Raw genomic sequence first — 15,683 nt, 5'->3', positions numbered from 1 at the left:
AAGATGTTCTATAGGTGAGTTGTGGAGAGCGCCCTCTTCTTTGTGGTGGCGTGTTGGGGAGGAAGCATTAAGAAGAGGGACACCTCACGTCTTAATAAGCTGGTAAGGAAGGCGGGCTCTGTCGTGGGCAAAGTACTGGAGAGTTTAACATCGGTAGCTGAGCGAAGGGTGCTGAGTAGGCTACGGTCAATTATGGATAACTCTGAACATCCTCTACATAGCACCATCCAGAGACAGAGAAGCAGTTTCAGCGACAGGTTACTATCGATGCAATGCTCCTCAGACAGGATGAAGAGGTCAATACTCCCCAATGCCATTAGGCTTTACAATTCTACCGCCAGGACTTAAGAACTTTTTAAAAGCTATTATTAATGCTTTTTGAGATAGTGATTTAGATGCATATCATTTTTTACTGAGTTAAGTATTGTATGTAATTAGTTTTGCTACAACAAGTGTATGGGACATTGGAAAAAAGTTGAATTTCCCCATGGGGATGAATAAAGTATCTATCTATCTATCTATCTATTTGTTTTTATCAAACCCTGTAATTTTACAGGTGCTTCAGTATGTTGCACACAAGCATCTGGAACTGCTTCCTTCTCTTTCTTTTTCAATTGCAAACAGTTAGCTATTACATGGCCAGGTTTCTTACAATAGTTACAAATAGGACCAAACTGTCTTTCCTTCACAGGTTTTCCTTCCTCCTTACCTTTCTCATTAACGTCTGATTTAATTTCTGATTTACCTTGAGTCTCTGTGTTATTTTTCCTCTTAAAAATTCTGCCCTGAGGAAATTTATTCTTATGGATTAAAACATACTCAGCAGCTAATCTAGCAGAGTCCTGCAATGTATCAGTATCCCTCTCATTTAAGTAGGTCCTTACTTCAACAGGGATGCTTCTTTTAAATTCCTCCATTAAAATCAGCTCTTTCAATGTATTATAGTCCCCATTTACATTTTTAGAGGAAACCCATCTCGCAAAACACACAGCTTTATCATAGGCAAATTCCACATAAGTTTTTTCCACAGACTTCTTCAAACTTCTGAATCTTTCTCTATACGCCTCTGGGACCAATTCGTATGCTTTCAAAATCTGCTGCTTCACAATATCATAATCTAGTGCTTGTGCAGCAGTTAAAGCTGTATAAACTTGTTGTGCTTTGCCTTTAATTACACTCTGCAACAACACTGACCATTTATCTTTCAGCCACTCTGAAATCTGAGCAATTGTTTCAGAATGTTGGAAATATCTTTCCACTTCTGTTTCACTAAATGGAGGGACCAACTTAATTTCTTGACTAGCAACAAACGGTTTTCTAGAACCAGAAGACTGATTCCCAGACCTTAATTCTGCCATCGCATATTCAAATTCACTTTTTTTATTATCAGCTTCTAACCTACAACGCTCCAATTCTGCTTTACTTTGTTCCAACTTCATTTGTTTGATTTGCAACTGCATCTCTATATTACTTATTGTAAATGACTCTAAAATTGATTAATCAAAATCACCTGAATCCACATAGTGTGACACGATTTTTCTCTGTATTAGAGCCTTCAATGTAGACTTCAAAATACCTTTAAGTTCCAATCTACTGGCTATCTCAGACACCTCAGTTGTTTTCGCCTTCACTAACAACTCCGTGTCTGGCGAAGCCAGAAACTCATCAATATTCATTGTTGCCAAATACCACTCACAAGCCAATCAAACAAAAGAATTGAGTATTCCCCTTTTCCAAAACACCGATTCAAAATTTAACAAGCATTTAAACTCAAAACTGGTTCATCCCGGACGAGCCCCCATATTTATGTTACGGATTCAGCAACAATAAATATATAAGTATAAATATATATATAAGTGAGGCAGGGGCTTTTATAACAAATAAAACATTTATTAAACACTGAAAAACAAACCCCCAAAAGTAAACAAATCACTAACGTAACCGGAAATCAGCTGCTGTGCGGCAGCTTAAACAGTTCTTAAAGCAATAAAACTTAAACAGTTCTTAAAGCGATGTTGCCAAAAAAAACAGTTCTTCAAAGTAGTACTGCAAAAGTTCAAAATGCTTACAGTCCATTAAAGGAGAGACTTTTTAGATGATTTAAATTCTCTTTCACGTCGTGGCGCTGCGATTCCCAGTCAAACGATACTTTTCCCACGGAGAATTTACGAAGATGGAAATGAAACGGCTTAAAGGCACTGACCTTTCCTTTACAAAACTGTTCCCAATCCTTTCTGCTATTTCACAGGGATTAACACGGGGACAGCCAATGAATTCCTTCCGAATGAGGATCAAACAAGGTCGAACCTGTTTCACCGTCAAAATCGACTTTCCTTGATCTTTTAACTCCTGAACTCTGATCTTCATTCTCCACTGATTTTTAACTGGCAGTATTATAAAGAGACTGCTGGCAATGACCTTTTAAACTTTAGGCATTAAATAAACCTCCATCCTTCAACTAAACAGCATCATGGTAATGAACCACGCAGTGGTATGGAGTCAAAATGGCAAATCCAGCTACAAACTGCCCCTCCTCACAGGGAGGGGTCCTCCTTTTATACCCTGTAAAAAAAAACTGTCACATGACCTCTACTGGTGGGAAAATGACGTCACTCCACCATCACAAGACCATTACCTCAAGTCCAGTACAGCTTCAACACCACTGTCACGTGTCACGGGTATGTAACACTACAACTTGTCCAGTTTTAATCCAATTTGCCATCTTGCCTTGGATTCATGTATTCTGACTTTCCGGACCAGTTACTGAACTATATTTGCATAATTCCTTTTAGTTGCACAACTAACCAAAGGATTTTTCTAACCCTTCAAGACAAAGCATAGTCTTTCAAACAAAATTTGACTTCCTATGATCAAATTAGTCATCTGGATAACCCTGTTGAAATGGTGTACTGTAACAAATTGCTGGAACAGCCATCAGTTTAATAATCCATTGAGGTTTGCATTACAATTATTCTCTCGGTACTTCAGTATAACAGAACTTGATTTGCATTGTAGCAGAAGTGAGAATCTCTGGTTTTCTTTGATTTTCTCAATAGTCTTTGCCTACTCTGGAGCTTTTGGGTTTATTTTCTCCATTCTCTTTGCCTAACTGAAACCTTTAGGATCTTTTTGAACATGTAATTGATCTCATTTCTCTGATATTTTTAAATGCCCCTTTTGTGCTTTAAGAAAGTAAGTCAAGCCTTTTGAAAGTAAGTCTGCCCTTTTGAATCCGATCTGTACCATTCCATTAAACTGGGCCAGGTACAAACCGCACAGAATCTGATGTCAAATTCAACTTTTTCTTTCTTTTTCATTATTTTATTAATTTCTACATAGAAGAATACAGAGTTCAAGAAAATACATATTTTAAAACAAAAGAAAGATATAATAATACCAAATACATTATATTTGAATCACATTAACGAACTCCTTACCCTATATTCATGTAGATTAGATTGATTCGTATGCTGAGATATGAATAATATATATATAAAAAATCTAACCCCACTACCAAAGCCAAAGCTGTTTGGTAAAGAAAAAAGGGGGAAAAAAAACCTTATCAGATAGTGAAATATGCTATTAACCAGCATATGTACTTTAACGGGAAATCAAAGGTTTTGAAAATAATTCAGAAACGGTCCCCACAAACTTTGAAAGGATAAGCTATCTCGTTTTTATATGGATGTATCTCCCTATTGTGATAGGTGTAACAATGGAGAAGCTTCATTCATTCATATGTTTTGGACATGTCGAAGCCTTGAAAAATATTGGAAGGAAGTATTCCAAATTTTCTCTGTACTCTTTAAAGTAAATTTTAAGCCTAATCCTTTGACGGCCTTATTTGGTATTGCTGGAGGGGTGGATATCATCTTGAAGACATCTGACCTGCACGTTCTGGCTTTTATTTCTCTTATGGCCAGGAGGGCGCTTTTGCTTAAATGGAAGGATGCTGCTCCACCTAATCACGCTGAGTGGTTACAGGATGTTATGGCATGCTTAAACTTAGAAAAGATTCATTGTTCAATTTCTGAACCTAACCAAGATTTTCAAAATTTGTGGGTAATTTCAACTTGATGTTTTTAATTTGATAAACTTTCGGGGTAGAGTTGATGGGCAAAGTTCACCTTGTTGAAAGAGGTGTAATTAAGTTCTTAACAGCACACTAAAAATATAATTACTGTTCAAATACTTAATTTGTTGATGTGAGAATTCTGCAATCTGGTTGCTCAGCCACATATATTATGTGGCAGATTCCGGGTGCAATAATTTCCCTACAAAAAGTTCTGAATTGCAAATTGTTTCAGGGAAGAAGACAGTCACATTAATGAATAAAAATGTAATGTTTGTGGCCAGCTACGAAGGTAAACATTCTGCTACTGATTGAAAAATTTGTTTTCCCTCATGATCTCTTCACTTTATGAATACATTTTTTTTTCATTTTCTGGTGATCTAAAAAATCTTAAAGACCCTGGTCCAATCCTTGCATTGTGTTCGGCCACAAAAGTTCAGGCAGTAAATTTAAATGAAAATTTCCTACTCAAAACGCCAGCCTTGTTTTTTACGTGAAAGAGCAATTGGAGGTTACAGTTCAGTTTATTTTTAGATAAGAGGAAAGTTTTGTTAGACATGAAGTGGTGATGCTGTTGTAAAGGCCCTGTTTGGCTTTCCTTGTATTCAGGGAAGCAGTTTGACCAGTTGATTTGAAATGAGTGTCTTAAGCTTAACTCTTAACTTGTATGAACCCTGAGCAGGCAGTGATCATAATATGACTGATCAAAGTTGATTGGAAGGTGGGTCTAGCAGGGATGATAGTAGAGCAGCAAAGGCTGAAGATTCTGGGAGTAATTCAGAAGAAGCAGGATTGATTCATCCCAAAGAGGGTGTAGTGTTCCAAAGGGAGGATGAGTCAACCGTGGCTGAAATAGGGCATGAATGCAAAAAAAAAGAGCAAACCCTAATGGAAAGCTTGAGGATTGTGAAGCTTTTAAAAACAGATGGCAGCTAAAAAGCCATAAAGAGAGAAAAAATGAAATATGAAGGTAAGCTAGCCAATAATATAAAAGAGGATACCAAAAGTTTTCAGATATATAAAAGGTAAAAGAGAGAGAAGAATGAACATCGGAATTTGATGCTGGAGATGCAGTAGTGTAGACAAAGAAATGGCAGTATTTTGGATTGGTCATCACTGCGGAAGATACCAGCAGCATACCTCAAACTCAAGAGTCTCGGGAGCAAAATTGAGTGTAGTCACTATTACTAAGAAGAACTGTTTACTCTTTTCCATAGATGCTGCCTGTCCTGCTGAGTTCCTCTAGCATTTTGTGTGTGTTACTAAGGAGAAGGTGCTTGGGAAGCTGAAAGGTCTGAAGGGGGATAAATCATCTGGAGCAGATGAACTATGCCCCAGGGTTTTGAAAGTGAGAGCTGAAGAGACTGAAGCCATTAGTAGTGATTTTAGATTCTGGCATTTTCTGGAGGACTGAAAATTTGCAAATGTCATTCCACCCTTTAGGGAGTTTATGGGGGGCAAGACAGCAAATTATAGGCCAGTCAGCCTGACTTCAGTGGTCAGTAAGATGTTGGAGTCCATTATTAATGAGGAGCTTTTGGGGTACTTAACAGCACACAATAAAATAGGCTGAAGGTTTCTATGAAGGAAAATCTTGCCCGACAAATCTGTTGGAATTCTTTGAGGAAATAACAGGCAGGATAGACAAAGGAGGGTCAGTGGATGTTGAATATACAGAACGCCTTTGATATGATGTCACACGTGAGGCTCCTTAACAAAATAAGAGCCCATGGTATTACAGGAAGAATGCTAGAATGGATAGACGATTGGCTGCCTGGCAGGAGGCAGCGAGTGGGAATAAAGGAGGCTTTTTCTGGTTGGCTGCCGGTGAGTAATGGTGTTCTACAGTGGTCAGTATGGGGACAGCTTCTTTCCACATTATATGTCAATAATTTGGATGAAAGATTTGATGGTTTTGCCCCAATTGTAACATTTAGAAGAAGTACATGAATGGGAGGGGCACGGAGATTTCTGGTCCAGCTGCAGGTAATGGGACTAGGCAGAATAATAGGTTGGCATCGAAGCTGTTTCTGTGCCACAGTGCTCTATGACTCTAAAAGTAAAGATCTGATGCTGAGGTTTTATAAGGTATTTGGTCGGACCAAATTTGGAGTATTGTGAGCAGCTTTGGGGCCCCATATCTAAGAAGGGATCTGCTGGCATTGGAGACGAACTGAAGAATGATTCCTTGAATGAAAGATTTAACTCATCGTGAATGTTTGATAGCTCTGGGTTTGAACTGTACTAGCTGGAGTTTTTTTGGGGGGGGGAGGAATCTCATTGAAACTTACCAAATTTTGAAAGGCCCAGAGTGGATGTTGGAAGGATAGTGGGAAAGTCTAGGACCTGCAGCCACAGCCTCAGAATAGAAGGAGATAGCTATAGAATAGAGTTAAGGACAAATTTGTGGTCAGCACAACATTGTGGGCCGAAGGGCCTGTAATGTACTGTGGATTACTACGTTTCTCAGCCAGAGGGTGATGAATCTGTGGCATTCATTATCACTGATAGCTGTGGAGGCCAAGTCATTGGGTTTATCTAAAGTGGCGGCTGATAAGTTCTTGAGTAGTAAGGGTGTCAAAGGGTATGGGGAAGAATGAGATTGAGAGGGAAAATAAACCAACCCCATGATCGAATGGTGGAATAGAGCTGATGGGCCAAATGGCCTAATTCTGCTCCTTTGTCTTACAGTCTAAATTCCACATAGAGGGCATGGGAGTGGCTACTGACAGAGTGTGGTGCGGCAGTATAGAGACTCATCCAACGGCAAGGATGTCACTTAAGCGAAGCTAGGAGTCTGAACAGGATATGAACAGCAGAATTTGTAGTCAGTTCTGGTAAGCCAAGGATAGGAGGTTAGCAAGGAAGCCAATGAAGAAAGTCTGGTCCACTGTGACAGAATATAATCTAGTTACTATTAATTATAAAGTCAAATTTTAAAATATGCTACTGTATTAAATTTAGCTTAACAACACTGGATGAATGGTATAGGAGCCTCTGTGATGGCTTGGGCCAACAAAGGTCACTGTGAGTAAAAATGCAGACTGAAGATTTGCAATCTATTGTAAAAGGAGGCAGGAAGGGAGGGGAAAATACTGGGAGGTTACACTATGGTAGCATTCCTCATTCTACAAAAAGCTACTCAGATTTCCTGAAATAACAGCCAAAATAAACTTCCTTTCATGTAGACTTTTTAAAGTAAATGAATTCGTACAGAGTAGTTAGAGCAAGCGAAGGGACGAATCTGATGTTCGCTGCTATAATGAAGTCAAGAACCTGATGCTCTCGACAACTGTATTTCTCTGGTTAGTGTGAAGGTTTTTCACTACTGAGTTAGTATTGTAACATTGAAACTTTTCTTGCACTGTGGTAATTGATATGATCACTTTGGATTCTTTGTAACTGCAGTTAGTCCTTAAGACCTTGAAACTACTTTAGATTAAAATTACAGTTCTTAATTCTACTGATTACAAACTACAGGTGTAATATTTTGTTGTACAAAGTTGTCAAAGAGAACTTTGCTTTCCATCTAAAGAATTCTATCTGAAACTGGCTGATACTCTCCCCGGAATTTCTTGCCAAAATGTTACTTAAATTGAGCAATTGTATCGCAGATCAATCAGACAATCTGCATTGTCTGCTTGTTTATATATTTAATCACAATCTAAGTAAGATTACTGACAAGAACACTATTGCAATCTAATCTGACAATAACATGCCTATATTTGAATCTCAACACATTTTGATTTTATGTGGGTGAAAATATAGATTTTATTGATTTTGTTGTAAACATCAAAATGGATCATTAGTTTTATTACGGCTTTATGACTTTCCAAGTTCTACCTTTCTTTTGAACAGCAGTGATGAAAATTAGTCACAGAGAAAATCCAAATGAGTTTGTATTTTTTTTTTAAAATTTGCTGCGTGCTTGAATTCAAATACAAAATATAGAAAAGCTTATTTCTGGTAAAAATTTCCCTATTTGTGGTTCACTTTAGTGAAGCCTTAGTGCTGTGTCATTCTTTACTTTTGCAGTGTACTCAAGTGCATTTTGTTTCTTGATTCATGGTAGCTGTGTGTGATTTGACTCGCTTTGCCGGCTGGTGACAGTCGTGCTTTCATTTATGAACATTGAGCATCAGAATTCCCTCTGTAGACTGCTTAAAATCCACCTTCCTGTGGTTTTTTAAGATGGGCCCCCGCAATGTGTTAGCCATCCGCTCTCCGCCTCTTATTATCAGGTCATTTTTACGAGAACATTGACTACAGAGTAGTATAGGTCAGCAACAGGCCCTTTGGCCCAGTGTTGTGCCAAACCAAATAAATTGGTCATCGAATGACTAACTAAACTAATCCCTTCTGCAACACAATGACCATATCCTTCCCTTTTTTCCCTCACATTCTTGTGCCTATATAAATGATTCTTTAAAGTGCTTCTACCACCACCCGAAGCAGCACATTCCAGGCTCCCAACACTGTTTTTTAAAAAAAAAACTTGCACCTCACAAGTCCTTTGAAATTGCCCTTTCTCACCTTAAATATGTGCCCTGTGGTATTAGGCATTTCAAACCTGGGAAAAAGATACTGTATCTACTCTATCTGTCCCTATCAGATCTCCCCTCAACCTCCTCCACTCCAGAGCAAACAACCCAAGTTTGTCCAGCCTCTAAACAAGGCAGTATCCTGGTAAACCTCTTCTGCACCCTTTCCAAAGCCTCAACCTCCTTCCTCTAATGGGGTGACCAGAACTGCAAGCAGTTCTCCAGATGTGGCCGAACTAGAGTTTTATAAAGCTGCAACATAACTTCCTGCCTTTTGAACTCAATGCCTTGGCTAACAAGGCAAGCATGCCATATGCCTTCTTAACCACTCTATCAACCTGTGTCGGCACTCCAGGATCCTTCCACTGAATGTTGTGTATTTTTCTTCTCGATCAGTTGAAGCTCTAATCACCTGGGAACATGAGTTGTACTATCACTATATGAATGCAGTTTATATAAATTCGAGATTAATTGCTTTATTCTGTCCCTCACCATCCATCTTGCAATGGCTTCTGACTACAACACTTGTATTTTGTTTCTCTCCAGCCCTACATCAGACTTCCACATCACACTTGCCTTTGATTTCTTTTTACTACTTCACAGGAAGGTGACCTGATAGCAAAAGTATTTTAAAATAAAGAGGACACGAGGAAATAAGAGAAGCTTCCCCTACTTGTCAATAAGAGAAGCCTAACATGCAGATACAACATGAGAGGCTTGACTGAAAACTCAAACAAAAAATGGACCTAGAGGTGGGAAGGACGGGAAACTAGACCACAGCAATTTATACTTGCTATGAGTAACACAATGCTCAACTAATATTCATACTTTATCATGTTATTTTCAGTTATAGCAAATCAAATCCAGTTTAATGGTCATTCAGACCATACAGGGATACAGCCCAATGAGAAGCATTCCTCTGGGGCCAGGGTGCAAAAACGTACCCACAAATAATGAGAAAGGGGGGGGGGAAAAAGTACATAGTCACGTATAAAAACACATTTTTAGTCCAAGTTTTAAAATATCTGCTAGCATGTAACAATATGAAATTATTTATCTTTCTGTTTTTAATATTAAATGCAGCACTGACGTAACTACATCCTCGCCTTTTTTGTAACCCTTTCCTTACTCAGTACTTACTTGGGCCCTTAGCTCCCAGTGGAGCCATCGATGATCTCCCGTCTCCATTGTCCTGGGTAGTTGATAGCATGGTTGGAGTTCATCAACACTTCTGCAATCCATTGAATTGAATTGACTTTATTTCTTACATCCTTCATATACACAAGGAGTAAAAATCTTTACGCTATGTCTCCGTCTAAATGTGCAGTTTATAGTCATTTATAATAAATAGTACGTACAACAGGACAGTCAACATAACATAGAAATACAGTTGCGTCAGTGTGAATTAATCAGTCTGATGGCCTGGTGGAAGAAGCTGTCCCAGAGCCTGTTGGTTCTTGCTTTTATGCTGTACAAGGGTTTGGCCCTGTTGACCAGCCTTACCGTTTCCACCTTGTAGGCTTGGACCCTCTCCATCAAGTTAATATTTTGCTTTCAACATTCACCTTTGTAGCAAAAACCATTCTTATTTGCCCCATCTGATAGAAGTCTCACTCCAAGGAGCTAATGATCGTGTGGAACTAATATTTTGTCCTTGGTAGTTTCCTTGTTTTAAGACTAAAAGGTGGCAAGCTCGAAGGATTTGGCTTTATGCTTTAGCAGAAACTGATTAATTTGAGGTGTGCACATGAATCAGAAAACATTTTTGCAATGTGACATGTCTTGGAAAGGATATCCCTAGCTTCTCCAGCTTAAAATTATTAAAAGAAAACAATTAGTTGAAACAGGAAAACAGCAAGCTATTTTTATCTTTTAAGCAGTTAATCTCCTGAAAGGACTATTCTAGTTAAGGATATTTTATCCAGTCTTCAAGCTTAATGGAAAATGCTTCCAAATTCTACATTTCCTCCAAAAATGCTTTGAAAGTTCAGAACTAAAATACCGCAGATCAAAACTTTGACCAAACTATTTGGGTAACATTTAAAATAAATGTTAGTTTTGAATTCTGGAGCAGAATTTGAATTCATAAGCAAACAAATGAAGCCACAAAATGTTTCATGTTATAACTAGCTGTGTATTTCTTCTCATCTTGAAAGTGCTACCTCCAGCCAAATCTTTATTCAGTTTTCCCAGAACACCATGTTCAAATTCAAGACATTACTGTTTGGAAAGTTATGACTTTATGATGATGGCGTTCATTTCAAGAGGACTAGAATATAAAAGCAAGGATTTAATGTTGAGACTATATAAAGCACTGCTGAGGCCTCACTTGGAGTATTGTGAGCAGCTTTGGGCCCCTTATCTTAGAAAGGATGTGCTGAAACTGGAGGGGATTAACAGGAAGTTCACGAAAACGATTCCAGGATTGAACGGCTTGTCATACGAAGAGTGCTTGATGGCTCTTGGCCTGTATTCACTGGAATTCAGAAGAATGAGGAGTGACCTAATTGAAACCTATAGAATGGTGAAAGGCCTTGAAAAAGTAAATGTGGAGAGGGTATTTCCTCGTGGTGGGGAGTCTAGAACCAGAGGACACGGGCTCAGAATAGAGGGGTGTCCTTTTAGAACAGAGATGAGGAGGGATTTCTTTAGCCAGTGAGTGGTGAATCTGTGGAATTTTTTTGCAATGGACAACTGTGGAGGCCAATTTTTTGTGTATATTTAAGGCAGAAGTTGGTAGATTATTGATTGATCAGGGCATGAAGGGATACAGAGAGAAGGCAGGAGATTGAGGCTGAGAGAAAAAATTGAATTGCCTAATTCTGTTCCGATAACTTGTGCTCTTATGGTCTTTCCTTCCTTTTGACACTGACCTTGCTGAATCATCATACCTCATGGTTTTCGAAGGGGACAGCAGTGTCCTAATCAACAAGAATAGAAGGGAAAACTCTTCACTGATAAGTAGTGTACCAAGTACAAAAGAAGATGGTGACATTACACTCAGGGCCTCTATTGTGCTGTAGATTTTCTATGTTTATTAGGTACGTTCTGTATCTAATTAGGTGGCCACCGAACGTATGTTTGTGGGCGTCTTCTGATGTAGCCCATCCACTTCAACATTTGATATGTGCGTTCAGAGAAGCTGTTCTGCATTGCACTGTTGTAACACATGGTTATTTGAGTTATTGTCTGCTTCTTGTCAGCTTGAACCAGCCGGGCCATTCTCCTCTGACCTCTCTCATTAACGAAGCATTTTCACCCACAGAACGGCCGCTCACTGGATGTTTTTTGTACCATTCTCTGTACAGTCTAGAGACTGTTGTGCTCAGGTGATCAGCAGTTTCTGAGATACGCAAACCACCCTGCCTGGCACCGGTCAGTCGCTTAAATCATATTTGTTCCCCTTTCTGATGTCTGGTGTGAACAACAACTGAACCTCTTGCTCATGTCTGCATGCTTTTATGCATTGAGTTACTGCCACATGATTGGCTGAATGGATATTTACATTAATGAGCTGGTATATAAGTGTGTCTAGTAAAGTGGCCACTCAGGGTAGTTAGTTGCTGCCCGTTATGCCACTGGAGTTTAGGGCAGCAAGGAAGGTCCTCCATCTTTGGTGGCATTCAGGGCTTTCTTCATCAGGTCACTAGCTTCTCTTGGTCTTCACTGCTGCTGGTCATGCAAGTCCCGGGCGGAGACTCGGGAATACTGTCACACTCAGATGTAGAAGGTTTCTTCATTGTTGTTTTCATACCAGTTTTGCTTTACCAGTCAGGGATGTTGGCCCTGAGCTGAACCCCCAAACCTGGAGGATTGGTGGACCACTCAGTCTGGCCTTTATCCTTGATCTGTTTGGCGTGGGTGACCCTACCAATAAAGCCCTGACTCCAGCCAACATCGCTCTCCAGGTCACTGAGGCACGCAAGCCTCCAAACCCAATGACAAGGATGTGGTCCTCTTGGTACCACTGAGTGTATACCAGATAAAAAAGATAGTAGCCAATCCCTTCCGACTCGGGGTATCGATGCCAAAGTTTTACACATATGTAACCTTGGCCCAGCCATCCTTAACTATTTCAATTGAACTTCCCTCCTTTGTAAGCCAACGGGTGGAACATTCTCCAATGAAAGTAGTGAGCATTGAATGGATTGCTGATCCTTGCACAAGTCGGTCCATGCCTACAGATGACCATGCCCAGACCACCCATTGACATAATCGGGTAAGTGGCAAAGAATAGTTATGCCACAAGAATGCCAGGCAATGCCCTTCAACAAGTTTGAACTTCACCACTCAGTAACTTAAGCAAGTGCCTCTCTATCAATGTTATTGACTGAAAGCTTAACGGGATAAGACATTCCCTGTCCACAACTGTGATACGGTGGCTCCCACCTTAGCAAACATTCACCACTCCCTATAATACAAACTTCCACCATTAGGGTTCCTGGCTGCAATGTATGACCACTGCAAAATCCAGATTAACTTCATGAGAAGGCATTTTGGGATGAGATAGAAAATGGACACTAAATACTGAACTTGCCAGCGATTTTCCCCATATTTCATAGTGTTTGTTTGACTGCCATTTAACTGATTGCATTAATTTTTGTTTAATCCTATTGCCAAGTTGCGGAGTATATCTGTAAATTATCGATTTTTTTTTCATCTTGGACCCTGAAATAGTAGAAGTTCTAAAGGATCCAGTGGAATTCTCAGTTGCTACAACTTTGATACCATCAACTTGCAAGCATGGAAGGGATTATTCATCTAATGTCACAGAATGGTTACAACAGGAGGAAGTAGCTCATTTGGCCTCTTGAGATCATGCTGGTTCCATTTGAGCAATGGACAAGTGCTTCCTCCTTGGCCTCTTCCCAGAACTCTGCAAATTCTTTCCTTTCAGATAAATATCCACTGGGTTTTTTTTTTGCTACTATGGAATCAGCATCTATTTCTACCTTAGCACAGCATTCAGGCCCTAATCATTTGCACATTTTTTTTGTTTTAAAAAATGTTCTTTCCTCGTATCATTATTTTTATTCTTTTGTCAATCTCCTTTCTTTATCCCTAAGATCTTGACCCTCACTCCAGTGGCAACAATTTCTCCCTATCAATCCTGCTCATGATTTTAATTGCCCATAACAGACTTCCTTGCAACTTCCCTTTTTCTCCAAATTATCCCAATTCCCTTTCCCCTCATCTCTTTATACTGGCTTTCTCCTGTCCATCTTTCAGATAAAATATCTCAGCTCAAGACATAGACTGTCGGTTTCCCTGCATAGATGTTGCCTGGCCTCCCGAGTTCCTCCAACACCCGGTTTTTTGATCCAGATGCTAACATCTGCTCCCACTCCTGCAGTGTCCACAGTTTCTGTTCAATCCATCTACATAATGGAAGACTCTTACCTCTGCATTAACTTTGATAACTTTCTCCCAAACCCCCTCTGAATCTTGTATACCTTCCCCAGAGGGTGGATCCCAGAATACACCAAAAACTCCAGGATGGCTTTCTCTTGATATTCCCAACACAAGAAGATCTGCAGATACTGGAAATACAAATCATTTTGTATGTGTTGCTCTTGTTTATATTGTCCGTTCTCCTTTTTTGTACCAAATACAACAATTTGCATTTTTCAGCATGGAATTCAATCCACCAGCTTGCCTATTTCTTCTTGAAATCTATGCTCTCCTCCTTCCAGTTCAATTCATTCCAGATCTAAGTTTTGTGCTTATCTGTAAGTTTGGAAATTGTGCACTGTATACCCTCAAACAGGCCATTTATCAATGTTAAGGCAAAGCAGTGGCTGTAGTACCGATTCCTGCTCCACGATACACTTCCCTTCAGACTAAAAAGCAACTTTTGCTGCTCTTTTCTGTGGCATGGTCAGTTTTCCACAGAGACTGTCAGAAGCCCTTGTATCCAAAACGTTCAATATGAAATGTAATATTTTATCAAATGCTATTTGAAGTCTATACGTTTCACGTCAAACTCATTTTTTTCTCATTGACCTCTCTGTTACTCGGAAAGATTGTGTCATGATTTGCCTTCAGTAGATCCATGCAGGCTTTCTCTAATCCTTGTCCAAGAAACTGCTGATTCTAACCCTGACTTTTTTTTCTTTCTAGAATATTCCTCAGCTTGGAGGTTAAACTGACAAGCCTGTACAAGAATGGAACATTATTGCAATCTTCCAGTACTCCAGAACTACCCCCCCCCACCCCAACCACCGAATCTATATTTATTTCTCAAAGAGGAAACTCCTTTTTAAATTTTCACAATGCATAAAAGGCATGTGGTGTCTTGGAAAGATGATCAGTCTTTTCTATATTTAATTTGGATCTCCCTAGTGTATTTCTGTCCTTTACTAGACTGAGAGGAAGTTGTTGGTTTCCAGATGGTGACAGATTTTGAATTACTGAATTTCATATATCTGGTTATCTTCGTTCTCGATAGTCGTCACAACCCAGAATTTCCCCAGACACATCCACTTGATGGCATTGCAGGAGTTAGGGCGGGAGTGTTTCTGGAATGGAATTGTGTCAACCACTAGCTGCCGGTATGTTCTCAAGAGCTGAATTACAGCAATAATAGTACAGATGACTCCTGCATTACAACTGTTTGGGTAATAGAAATATGCCCTTACAGAATTCAAAGGATTTCGAAGTACATTTATTATCAAAGAATGCATAAATCATACAGCCTTTCGATCTGTTTGCTTAGGAACCCAAAAGAACACAATTAGAAAAAAAAGACCAACACCCAATGTGCAGAGAAAGGGAAAAAAAACACAAATCGTGCAAACAATAGAAACGAGCAACAACATTCCAAACCAAAATGAGTCCTTAGATCCGAACCCAGGAGCAGCCTGGAGTGGGCCCAAGCCTTGGTATCATCCCATCGTATTCAGGCACCGTGCACAGCAGCCGGGGCAGTCTTCACAGACTCGGCGCCCTGGACAGAGGAGTGAACGTCGCGGGAGAATGAGTGAAATAAGCTCTCGCCCCGGATCCTGACACCCTGTCTTACCAGTATATCATTTCAATTGACCAAACCACATATCATACCTCACACTAGG

General features: G+C 39.6%; 1 protein-coding gene across 6 annotated transcripts in view; it reads left to right on the top strand.

The window, feature by feature from the left end:
* rapgef4a (Rap guanine nucleotide exchange factor 4a) overlaps nucleotides 1-15,683 on the top strand; it is a 271,696-nt gene that overhangs the window by 77,587 nt on the left and 178,426 nt on the right. The window contains exon 1 of one of the 6 annotated variants that reach the window (XM_073047212.1): nucleotides 7,256-7,377. The exons of the other annotated variants lie outside the window; for them this stretch is intronic. The gene's annotated coding sequence lies outside the window, so the exon portion shown is untranslated. Of the gene's footprint in view, nucleotides 1-7,255; nucleotides 7,378-15,683 lie in introns of those variants that run through there. 6 annotated transcript variants of the gene reach the window in all.

The sequence above is a fragment of the Hemitrygon akajei genome, chromosome 5 (assembly GCF_048418815.1).
Source record: "Hemitrygon akajei chromosome 5, sHemAka1.3, whole genome shotgun sequence".
NCBI classification, from domain to species: Eukaryota; Metazoa; Chordata; class Chondrichthyes; order Myliobatiformes; family Dasyatidae; genus Hemitrygon; species Hemitrygon akajei.
This window is presented reverse-complemented; position numbering and strand designations above follow the sequence as displayed.